General features: G+C 42.7%; 1 protein-coding gene across 2 annotated transcripts in view; it reads right to left on the bottom strand.

Moving 5' to 3' along the window:
• The window catches only part of FRMD4A (FERM domain containing 4A), a 346,975-nt gene that overhangs the window by 227,773 nt on the left and 106,186 nt on the right, over nt 1-13,016 (bottom strand). The window lies entirely within an intron of this gene.

Here is a 13,016-nt window from a genome sequence, read left to right as displayed (position 1 = left end):
TCTATTCTACTGTTCTATTCTCTCTTCTATTTTCTCTTCTATTCTATTCTCTCTTCTATTTTCTATTCAATTCTATATTTCATACTGAATTCTATTTTCTTTTCTATTTTCTATTCTATTCTATTTTCTATTCTATTCTATTCTATTCTATTCTATTCTCTCTTCTATTTTCTATTCTATTCTATTCTCTCTTCTATTTTCTATTCAATTCTATATTCCATATTGAATTCTATTTTCTTTTCTATTCTATTTTCTTTTCTTTTCTATTCTATTTTCTATTCTATTCTATTCTATTCTATTCTATTCTATTCTATTCTATTCTATTCTATTCTATTCTATTTTATTCTCTCTTCTATTTTCTATTCAATTCTATATTCCATATTGAATTCTATTTTCTATTCTGTTCTATTCTATTCTATTCTATTCTATTCTATTCTATTCTATTCTATTCTATTCTCTCTTCTATTTTCTATTCTATTCTATTCTCTCTTCTACTCTGTTTTATTTTATTCTATTTTATATTTTATTCTGCTCTGCTCTACTACTCTCTGTCAGATGTTTTCTCTGCTGGCTGGTGATGGCAGTGAAGAGGAAGGAGAAAAACAGGTCCTGGCTTACTGCAAGCAGCAGACTCACAAATCACACCACCACCAATGGCGGTCCCTCAGAAAAGAAGCCACAAAGGTATGATAGGGATTGGCAATAAATCAAATTTTATCTTGGCATTGTTTGTGCGCCTTTTGTGCAGCCATCAGACCTGTAAATAAATCACCGCACAAGACCAAGATTAACCTGCCAGGAGTTGACAATTGCACTTGAGGATTTGTGTTTGTGTCAAGGAAGTGTTTGCATACACAGCGTGCCATGGAGCTTCAGAGAACCCACTTCCTGGTCCAGAAGTCACTTTTTAACCAGGTTTGACAGCAAGTTAAGGTTCTAACCCAACTTCGTTCTTTCCTTTAAGAGCAACGCTAACAATATTAGCCACCAACCAGATAAAGTCAAGACAAATAAATGTTCCAGACAATTTATAGAAATAAATCATAACGCAGGGAATAGAGGATTTGAAGTTATAAATTCTGTCTATGTATTTTGATTATAGCTGGGGGTTCCCCCCTCCCCTTCAGCCATATACCACAGTTGGCAGATCAGGAGCGATGGATGACTTTGGTTAGACAACAGTATGATAATCCATTTAGTGGGTGCACTGTGATGGATGGCTTCATCTATCAAGAAGGAAAAGCAAAATGTTTCTTCAGCAAGCAAATTCTCATTGTTGCCCTTCTTTGTGTAAGATAATAGATGCCTTCCTGTATAGCTCGATTCTTTTTTTTTTTTTTTTTAGCAAGGAGGAAGGCTTGAAGATTCACAACCTGCTTGTCTTTCGAACAGATGACCTTCAATAGGTTCACAGAATTAGAACTACAAACATTAACTATTAAAGTATCTCTGTCTCCATCTCTGTCTGTCTATCATCTATCTATCTATCTATCTATCTATCTATCTATCTATCTATCTATCTATCTATCTATCTATCTATCATCTCTATCTATCTATCTATCATCTATCTCTATCTATCTATCCATCCGTCTGTCTGTCTATCAACGCATCTTAGAAAGAAGACAACCACAGGTTGCCTAAGTGAGGCCTGATGGATTGTGGATAGAAAGTGGTTGGGTTTGCCAGCATGAAGAAAGTGTCACTAATCTGTCATTCATCAGCTTTTAAGATAAGATTCTGCATTAGGGGAAGAGGAGGAACACACTTTTATTTTTCAGGTCAGATCAATAAAATAGTTCAATTAAAGACTTCTTGATGAATAACCTTGATATTTACGGTCCTTTATAAAAGGAGGGAAAGCACACAGATGGTTTCCTGAATGGATGAAAGTGTAGAAAAAGAATGGAGGCAGGAATCTATTTGAATGTTAGCCTAATGGGAAGTAGGAATAACCTTGAGAACAGGAGGAAAAGCTGCATTTAAAACAGCAACTGGATAAAAGAAGTCCGAGTTCCAGGCAGAAACGTAATTTGAGAAAGCATCTCAGAGAAGATGTTTTGTGGTTCTCCCCAAGGTAAAGGAAATGGTGGTGCAGAGCAGACTTGCAAGATTATTCTACGTGGATTAGAGTTTCCTTAACTGGGCTGGAAAAATCAGAATCAGAATAGACCTGGTTAAGAATCCCAGACTAGCCTGGGAAAATACAAAACAGCCCCAGCGATGGCAAATCCCTTCCATATCATGGGAGGAAATTACGTGTATGTATTCAAGGAGTCACCAGAATTGAAACTGACCTGAGGGAGCCTTTACTTAAAAAAAAAAAAAAAAATCAATGTTTGGAATATAACAATAATGTTACACTTTATACTCCAGGGATAAGTATTTACTTGTTTTCTGATGTTTTTGTAGCCTGCTTACAGAGGAGGAGGAAGAGGAGAGAAAGAGAAGGTAGACAAGAGGAGGAGGAGGAGGAGGAGAGGAAGAGGAAAGAGGAAAGTTGGCTTCCCGGAAGATGCGATAGAAAATGGGATAGCTTCTCCTCTCCATCATAGACCTCATCCATTTTATCTGTAACTACCTCAAATGATGCATTTTTTAAAACATCTTAACATCTCAGGATAATGTGAAATATTGCTGGGAATAAGTCATGTATTAGCTCATCAGCAGATGGATCTTATTGGCCAAAAAAACTAAAAGGAGATATTTCATCTCTCTCTCCCGCTCTCCCCCCTTCTCCCTTTCCCTCACTCTCCCTCACCCTCTCTCCCTCCCTTTCTTCCTTTCCCTCTCTCTCGTTCTCCTCCCTCTCCCTCTTTCTCTCCCTCCCTCTGTTGCACAACTTCTCCCTTGTTATATTTAATGGGAGAGCTGATAAACAAATCCATTACAGTCCTTTCTCTGTAAGGCCCACTGACAGGACGATCTTAGGGTCAGGGTGCACCGCCTGCCTGCCTGCCTGCTCCCCATTAACAGACGCTTCCCAAATTCCCATCTATCTGGCCCAGGTGGTCCATCCCAGGAGTTTAGACTGAAGGTTGAGTTGGGCAGAAGCAACCCAACAGATGTGGTTCCTTTCCCCCTTTCTCTCCCATTCAGAGTGAAGAGACTGCAACATCTCACAAGCAAGAGACAATGGAAACAGTGCAGTGAATAGAGAGAGGAAGAGAAAGCTTTAAATCAAACAGACAATGGCCTCTTTGTATTTTGCTTTCTTTTTGTAAATCCACAGCCACCTGTCATATTGTTTGCCTCCTCTGTAAGCTATAGACAAGAAGCCTCAGAAAGTCCGTTATTTGTAATTCTGGATAGCTGTTAAATTCACATTTAATCTTACTGGGCTGTCAAAAATGCAATTAAAATGGTTATCCACAAGAGGACAGCAATGTGCATTTTTCTACAGCTGCCTGGTGCCCTCTAGTGGTTGAATGATTTTTTTCCCCTCCAGCTGTGATAAGTCTAAATATAAAATTCTCAAAAATTATCCATTTTTGGTTTCTCCATTTATTTTTGGCTTAATTTTAAGTATCTCTTAAAATAAAATAAAATAAAATAAAATAATAAAATGATTTAATAAAATGGTTAAAAAAAAAGAACACGAGTTGATTCAAACGACTCATTAAACCATGAAGAAATCTTGTGCTGTAGGCTTGGCTCCTTTCCAATTATTGCATTCCAAAGTTAAGAAAAACGACAGGGGAAGGTTGAGAAAATAGGAAAATAAACATGTCTACTACTGGTCCAGTTCACATAATTTTTCATCTGTGCATTCATAATTTACGGGGGAACTTCAAGTGTTATACTTTGACATCCCCGGTCTACACAAATCCCCTTCTTCTGATTTCAATAAAAAAGCGAGAGAAGTTCTCTTGTTCTAAAATTATTTATTCTAACTAATTATTTATTCTAAAATTATTTATTCTAACTCAGCCTGAGGATTACCATGGTTGCATGTCTAGAGAAAGACAAGTCTAGTGGAGCAACTAATCAGTGGAACCGCTTTCCTTCAGAAGTTGTGGAGTGGAAGTTTTTAAGAAGAGATTGGACAACCATTTGTTTGAAATGGTCTAGGGTTTCCTGCTCAAGCAGCGGGCTGGACTAGAAGACCTCCAAGGTCTCTTCTATCTGAAAAAAAAAAATAAGGATGGAAACTAATCAAGGAGAGAAGCAACCGAGAACTAAGGAGAAATTTCTTGACAGTGAGAACAATTAATCCGTGGAATGGCTGGCCTTCAGATGTTGTGATTGCTCCAACACGGAAGGTTTTTAAGAAGAGACTGGACAGCCATTTGTCTTAAATCAGGGTCTCCAACCTTGGCAACTTTAAGCCTGGCGGACTTCAACTCCCAGAATTCCCCAGCCAGCTTTGCTGGCTGGGAATTCTGGGAGTTGAAGTCCGCCAGGCTTAAAGTTGCCAGGTTGAGACCCCTGTCTTAAATAATATAGCATTTCCTGCTTGAGCAGGGGTTGGACTAGAAGACCTCCAAGGTCCCTTCCAACTCTTCTTATTTTGTTATTAAGGTATGTTCATACAGTTCAAACCTTTGGATTGTTTTTTTTTGTTTCATTATGAGTAACTTAAAAACCAGAGAAGCAAGAAAGCAATAAACTTGGAGGTTGATCGGATTGCCAATCCTTTGCGTTTCATCCAAGCTCAGTCAAGCACGGACAACTGTTTCTGCCAATATCCCAGAGACTGGGATACCTAATCAGAAGACCATTTGCACCAAACATCGTTGGTCTCCAGGACAGGCCTTGTTGGAGAATCCAACCGTCCATATCACGAGTGTCCTGTCCTTCAACCGCAATAACGCACAGGCTAACAACAGATACAAACTCAACAGTAAACTGCTCCAAACTTGATGGTAGAAAATATAACTTCAGCAACAGAGTGGTCAATGCCTGGAATACCCTACTTGTTGTTACATCCTCTAACCCCCCAAAACTTTAACCTTATAAACAGTCTACCGTGGACCTCACTCCATTCCTAAGAGGTCTTTAAGGAGGCCTGCAAAAGCGCACCAGTGTGCGTACCGTCCCTCTCCTACTGTTCCCATTTATTCGTACTCATTTATTATGCTTATACCCATTTATACTTTTAGGTTTATATGTTATGTTCATAGTTATATTATAATTAGGACTGCAGAAAAAACAATGGCTACCAACCGGCCTTCCATGGAGGACCTGTATCCTTCATGAGTCCAAAAGACGGCTGTGAAAATATCTACAAATCCCTCACATCCCGGACATAAACTGTTTCAACTCCTACCCTCAAAATGATGCTATAGAGCCCTGCACATCAGAACAAGTAGACACAAGGAGAGTTTTTTCCCGAACGCCATCACTCTGCTAAACAACTAATTCCCTCAACACTGTCCAACTATTTACAAAGTCTCCATTACTATTACTATTAATCTTCTCATCACTCATTATCACCTCTCCCCTCCCACTTGTGACTGTATGACTGTAACTTTGTCGCTTGTATCCTTACAATTTATATTGACTGTTTCCTAGTATGATTTGATTGCTTCTTGTACCTTATGACTATTACTGAGTGTTGCACCTTATAATTCTTGACTCTTGATGAATGTATCTTTTCTTTTATGTCCACTGAGAGCATTTGCACCAAGACAAATTCCTTGTGTGTTCAATCACACTTGGCCAATAAAAAGAATTCTAATTCTATACTTGTTTTCTCATACATGTTTGACAAACAAACAAATAAATAAAATAAAATAAAATACAAAATTAAAAGGAAGAATCGCATCTCGGCCACTTTGGAAAGCTTACGAGCTCTTGCTTGTCGCTTGATTTGGATACAGGTAAACTACAGCTGAACATGCCACCATTCACTGTGACAGTCTCCTTTTCCAAAACTCCCCTTCTTCCAGAAGTCGACTGAAAATCAGCGACGATTTTACATCTCAGGTCATTGATAGGGTTTACCGGAGAAATCACATCTCGTGACCTCCTGCAGACCTTTAAGAGAAAATCACTTCCAAGGTTCCAGTCTCTTATTCCGACCAACAACGGCCGTCTGCAAAACCCCCCCCCCACGTCTCTCAAAGGATGTCAACTTGCAGTGACTATTGGTTGCCTCGTCTTTCATTTGGGCAGAACTGTTCCCACAGTTGGGAGGGAGCTCCCCAGGTCTTTGGCTGTCGGTTGGTGGTGCCTACTTCCGGGAGCCAAAGTAGAAATAATTTGAATGTTGGAGGTTAGAAATGAAAACTGGAGTCATAGTTTGGGGCGGGGTGGAATGATGTGTTCTGTTGTATGAGGGGGTCCTTTGGTGCTCTCTGAGTTTGTTTGCTCTCTTACAGGTGTTTCATTTCCCCAAAAGAGGTGGATTCTCACTGCTAGTCACTAGAACTGATGGTATTATCTAGTTGGGTCATGAAATGTCTACAAGAAAACAAACAAACTCAGAGAGCACCAAGGACCCCACCGTCCTCCTCCTCTTCCTCCCCACCCCACTTCTATCACTGATAATGTTCCCTAATTGGGCCGTGAAACACCTGTAAGAAAACAAGCAAGCTCAGAGAATACAAGATTGGCGGGCAAAACCAGATTCTTGAAGATGTTCTAATCATCATCCTATTGTAGCCAGATAAACTGCAAGGGATACAACTTGTAGCTTCAAACGATTTTCACGAAGCCCTTTAAAATCTTGCTAATTATTCAGCCACTCTGGATTTTCTTTAAGGACAAACATTTCATGCTTCGTGGCTACAGATGAGATGTACTTGGATGAGGCAATTAATTTTTAATAGTTATGCATGCTTCTAGTCCTGGTGGTTGCAGATATAGCTAGTCCGTGACCTACGACCAGGATTAGAAATAAACCCCACTCCCTTGTAGCACTGATGATGCCATCTAGTTGGGTCATGAAATGTCTCCGAGAAAACAACCAAGCTCAAACAGACCTTACAATCCTCCTCCTCCTCCTCCTCCTCCTCCTCCTCCTCCTCCTCCTCCTCCTCCTCCTCCTCCTCCTGTCACTGATGATGTTCCCTAATTGGGTCATGAAACATCTGCAAGTAAACAACCTCAGAGAGCACCAAGGACCCCACAGTTCAACCCCGGACTAGAAATATACTCGTTTACTGGATTCTATTGGTCCTAAGTGGGTGTGCATACGTGCACTAATGTGCCTATTGCCCTTGTCACGTTTTAGGGTTTTTAAAATTTTGTTTGTTTGAATTTGTAATTTTTGTTTGACACCACATTACAAAAAAGGATGTTGAGACTTTGGGGGAAAATGCAAAGAGCAATTAAGACAATTAAAGATCTGGAGACGAAAACAGTTGCAGGAATGGGTACGGCCACTCTACGGAAAAGAAGGACTAGGGGTTACAGGATAGCAATGTTTTAATATTTGAGGGGCTGCTGGAAAAACTGGAAATAAGGAGAAACTTTCTGACAGTGAGAACAATCAAACCATGGAACAGAAGTTGTGGGAGCTTCATCCCTGGAGGCTTTCAAGAAGAGACTGGACTGCTGTTTGTCAGAAACGGTGTAGGGACTCCCACTTGGGTGGGGGGTTGTACTAGATGACCTACAAGGTCCCTTCCAACTCTGATTATTTGTTATCTGTTATCAACCTGGAATTGAGGAGAAACCTCCTAACAGTGTGGACAATTAACCAGTGGGACAGCTTGCCATGGGACGTTGTGGGCGCTCCATCACTGGAGGTTTTTAAGAAGAGACTGGACACCCATTTGTCTGAAGTGGTATAGGGGGCTAGACTAGAAGACCTCCAAGGTCCCTTCCAGCTCTATTCGGATTCTGACTTTGGGGAAAGCTTTGTCTGGGTTAACAAAGGAATCTGAGTTTGGCATTCATGAATGCAAACAGGGTCTGCTAAGAACGCCAAATGCACGAGAACATGGACTCAGTCGCAGGCAGGCAGCCACGTTCAGGGAGCCAAGCACCCCGTGATTCCAAGCCTGTGACGGTCGTCTCCATGAGTCCTGGAGCTGAGATCAAGGAAGCGAGGAGCCGAATTGTGCTAGGATCAACTCCCAGAAAAACTACGGCGTCTGATAGCTGTCGGAGACGATCCAGTTCTGGCAGCCGGTTCTGCTGTCCAGATGGCCCAGGCAGGGTTTCCTTCCATTGTTCCGACCTGCGTACCGGAGCCAAATGGTCAAAAGCATGAAATTGGATTTTTAAGCCTTAACGAATATCTTTCCTTTTAAGCGCAAATGGAATCCCAGTTGCTGTTTCCCCGGCTTCTTCATTGGCTGATTTGCTCAGGCATGTAGACTCCAGCAGGTTGGTTATTAGGGGAGGGTGAGCGACTTTAACGCTCCCACTTCTCCCTTCAGCCCTGGGTGTAACTTTTCGCCATCTGCTTGGGTATATTTCTAAGCCCAGGCGCCTCCAGTCACACTTGGAAGTCAATTACACTTGGAAAGGGCAAAGATTTATTTTGGGGAGGGGGGAGAGGGGAATCATACGTTTAATAATGTACCTGATGATTCTTGAGTCGTGATGCATGTCTCTTTTCTTTTATGGACACTGAGAGCATTTGCACCAAGACAAATTCCTTGGGTGTCCAATCACACTTGGCCAATAAAATCTATTCTATTCTATTCTATTCTATTCTATTCTATTCTATTCTATTCTATTCTATTCTATTCTATTCTATTCTATTCCATTCCATTCCATTCCATTCTCTATTCTCTATACTCTATTCTCTATTCTCTATTCTCTACTCTCTACTTACTCTCTATTCTATTCTATTCTATTCTGTTCTGTTCTGTTCTGTTCTGTTCTGTTCTGTTCTGTTCTATTCTGTTCTAGTCTTCATCTATTCTATTCCATTCCATTCTCTATTCTCTATTCTTTATTCTCTACTCTCTATTCTCTACTCTCTGCTCTCTATTTCTATCCTAGTCTATTCTACTCCACTCCACTCCACTCCACTCCACTCCACTCCACTCCATTCCATTCCATTCCATTCCATTCCATTCCATTCCACTCCATTCCATTCCATTCCATTCCATTCCATTCCATTCTATTCTATTCTATTCTATTCTACTCTAATAACCCACTTTAGCATTTGAATAGAAAGCTATTTCAACCTGCAAATCTACCTGGTGTGCTTTGTTTATGGTCTGGCTGCAGCTAAGTTTGCAAAATTTCCAGATGCCTCTCTGTGATTGGGTCATGGATTCATATGTGGCTCCCAAAACATAAAACTTATGAATGAAGGTCCCAGGATAATGTTGCAGGATCCAATCGGGGTCGGTCACCGAGACCAGAAGTTTTGTCTTTCGAGCTTTCGGACCCGTGCTGGAACCCATCTTCAGGGATCTTCTCTCTAGCCAAAAATTACTTTTACCCAATTTGGGATCATTTACTCAGGGTTGCATCAGGTCCAGCCCAAGAATGACATAGAATAATCCAGTCAAAGTCCAATTCTTTATTCGTCTATGCACAATAAACAAGGCTTTCCCGACTGTGGCAACTTTAAGAGGAGTGGACTTCAACTTCATGGTATTGGAGAAGATTCTTGAGAGCCCCTTGGACTGCAAGGAAGTCCAGCCAGTCAAGCCTAAAGGAGATCAACCCTGAACCAAGATCCTGAATCTGGAGCTCAAATACTTTGGCCACTTAATGAGAAGAGAGGACTTCTTAGAGAAGACCCCGATGTTGGGGAAGATGGAGGCAAATGGAGAAAGGGGTAGAGAAAAGGAGAGGGTTAAATGGTGCCATCAATGCAACGATGGAGAATTTGGGCAAACTCTGGGAGACAGTGGAGGAGAGGGGGGCCTGGCATGCTGTGGTCCATGCGGGTCACAAAGAATCAGACAAGACTGAGTGACTGAAAAATGTCCACTTCCTGCTGCTGGTGGAATTCTGGGAGTTGAAGTCTGCACACCTTCAACTTCCTAAGGTTGAGAAATACTGCAGCAGACAGAATCTTGCCAGACTGCACCTATATTATTCCAATCCTAATGGATTGACCAAGGAGCTTTCAGGGAGTGCTATCCTAAATCTCTTCCTCTGTCTCTGCTTGGCTCTGGGTCTGTGCTGCCTCTTCTCTTGCCCGCTTTCCCTTGAATGAGCTCTCTCTCCTTCCACGGAAGCTGCTGATTCACTGTAGTCCATCATACGGCCTCCCGATTCATAGCCACCGCATCCCAATATCCTAGTGTCCTAAAAGGATGTCGCACCCATATCCCCCTTTCCTCCAGATAGCACGGGGTTCGAGAAGTGCCCCCCCCATCCGTTCAGAGAACCCGGAGCAGCCGAGGGCTGTTTTCAATTTATTTTCTGCAATGCTAGGATGTCTGCATGAATAGACCAGATATGGAACACAAGATGTTTCCAATTCAGATGTAGTAATGATGCATTCAAGCAGCCGGAACTGGAAAATTCATTTGAGACTAGATGAAACAGCAACTTCCTTTCGTATTTCTATAAGCTAAATCTAAACGAATAAATGCATATAAATAAGGGGTTACCGCCGTGTATTTTAGAGGGTTTTTCTGCACAATCAGTTTGTCATGCATGCAACTAGGAGCAAGGAAGTGGAAGGGACTGGATTTGAGGAACAAGGAGACAATCTGGACAATGTCTTTTTTTACATCTCCACACGCTCTATAACCGTGTTGGAGTAGCTAGCATAGTTCCAATAGCTTAGGGCCTGCCCCCCCAAAAGAAGGAGGTCAAGCTACCCTCCAAAGTACCTGAGGGCAGGACAAGAACTAATGGATGGAAACTAAACCAGGAGAGAAGCAACCTAGAACTAAGTGAGAACAATTCACCAGTGGGATGACTTTGCTTCCAGAAGTTGTGGGTGCTTCATCACTGGAGGTTTTTAAGAAGAAACTGGACGTCATCTGAAATGGTATAAGGCAGGGGTGTCAAACTGAAGGCCTGCGGGATGGATCCGGCCCATGGGGTGCTTAAATCTGGCCTGCAGGGCTGGCCTGGAACTATCAAAGGACTGGTCCGTGATGTCGCTGATGGCTAAAATGGGCTGCGTGCAGCCGCACCTCCACCCCCGTGCCTTGTTTTCAACCTCCATGGCTTTCTGCAGCATTTTGCTGGCTGAAATCAGCCTGAAAAATTGTCAAAATTGTCAAATGGCCAAAAGGGGGGTGAAAACAGGGCTGAAAACCAGATGAAAACCAACCAAAAAAGGGGCCTGAAAACAGGCTGAAAAATGGCCCCAAAATGGCCCCCAAACAGCCGGCAGAGTGTTGCAGGAGGCCATGGTGGTGAAAATGAGGTGCAGGGGGGCCCACGGTGCAGGTGGCATCCGTTCTCCCATCCTCACCATTGCCCCCCCTCCACCAGCCTGTGGAGAAGAACTACAATAGTGACCTGCCCGGCCCTCGAAGAAATCCCCTTTGACCCCCCTGGTATAAGGTGTCCTGCTTGAGCAGGGCTTGGACAGAGGACAGGGGTCCTCCAAGGTCCCTGACCATGCTTGTCATTCTGTTATAATTGTTACATCTGCTCCCTTCTTCGCTAAGGCTGAAGAATCGTCTTTGCAAGAGAGTTGCAGGTTCCGAGAAACAAAATACGAGCGAAATGCCACCCCCAGACCAATTGCAAGATAATAATATTAATAATAATAATAATAATAATAATAATAATAATAATAATAATAATAATAATAATAAATCCAGTGGCTAGGATCTTTCTTGATGCAGAAGACAACTTGGATCCTAAGTTGGTTAAATTTATACGCCACCCATCTCACAAACAAGGTGACTCAGAGCACCCAGGTTAGTGTGCTGAATTGAAAGAAACCATTCAGGATGAAGGTTCAAGAAATCGGTGGTGGTATTCTACCGGTTCGGCCCAGTTCTGCCAAGCCAGTAGCGGCAATGAGCAGCGGAGACCAAACCAGTTCTCTCTGCCCTACTGTTCACCGGCAGCAGGTGCAGATGGCTGAGGTCTCGGAGAGCAAGGACTCGGAGGAGAGACCTGCGTGTGAGGCAGGGATGGGCCAGGACCATCAGGGAGTGGAGAGCTGCCTCTGGAGATGGTGGAGGCTGGCAGCAGTGAGGAAGAGGCCCCCGAGGAGCCTGTGCTCAGTGTGCATGCATGCAGGGCTGCTCGAAGGAAAGAGCAGCTGCAGCAGCACGGGCGACTCAGGAGTAAGGCTGCAAGGTGATAGCGCCTCCCTTAAGGGATAAAAGCCAGCCCTCAGAGCTGGGATTCTTTGCAGGAAGCAAAGAAGTTCTTGCACTTCAAGTCTTGTGGAAGTTCGGACTATCCTGGTTTGTGCTTGAAGAATTTTTGTTTGAAATATTTCCTTGCAATTTAATCTAAGGTTCTTGGCGGCCTTTTGTTCTTATCTGGGACAATTAGTTTTAATAGCGTTTTTAATGTGAATTCACAGAGAAGCATTAAAGAGGTTTTGCTTTTATCTGTGTTTGGTGTTTGTTTGCTCGGAACGAGGCTTGGTTCAGAACATCACCTGGGCTCTCATACTCACCTTTATCCTCTGCTTATCCTCTATCCTCTATCCCCTGTGCGGCAGCTGCTGAAGCAACCAGGGGAGTGCAGGTTTGCAGGTTTGCAGGAGGTGAATTGGAATGACTGTGCCTGTGCAAATGGCATGTTTGGCACGCGTGCACACGCAAAGCCTGCCCACCAAGCCACGCCCACTGAACTGGTGGTAAAACTTTTTGAATCCCACCACTGTTTGTAACGTGTAGAACCAAGTTTGGGACGAACATGGACCGAAACTGAAATACACGGCGTTGTATGTACACACACGACACGCTATCACGGCTCTGTTGCTGAAGTTGGGAATCTTTTAGGATGGAATTTCCTCCTTCTCCCCTTTCCTATCTCACCCTAGGAAAACAAAGCCGTGTTCCAAGCTCGGCCAAGCAGCCTCCATTTATATCCAGCGTCCTTCTTTGCTTAGAGAAACCTCACAAGGTTGGGGAAATAAATCAGGCCAAAAACTCTTGAAAACAGGTCGGGCAAATCTATTTTCAGTCTTTGACCTCCATCCAGGGTTCATTTCAACTGGAGTTCTGGCT

Source organism: Pseudonaja textilis, chromosome 5 (assembly GCF_049901715.1).
Source record: "Pseudonaja textilis isolate UNSWEBS1 chromosome 5, rPseTex1.2, whole genome shotgun sequence".
NCBI lineage: Eukaryota > Metazoa > Chordata > Lepidosauria > Squamata > Elapidae > Pseudonaja > Pseudonaja textilis.
The sequence above is the reverse complement of the archived record's forward strand: the minus strand, read 5'-3'. Positions and strand labels throughout refer to the sequence as shown.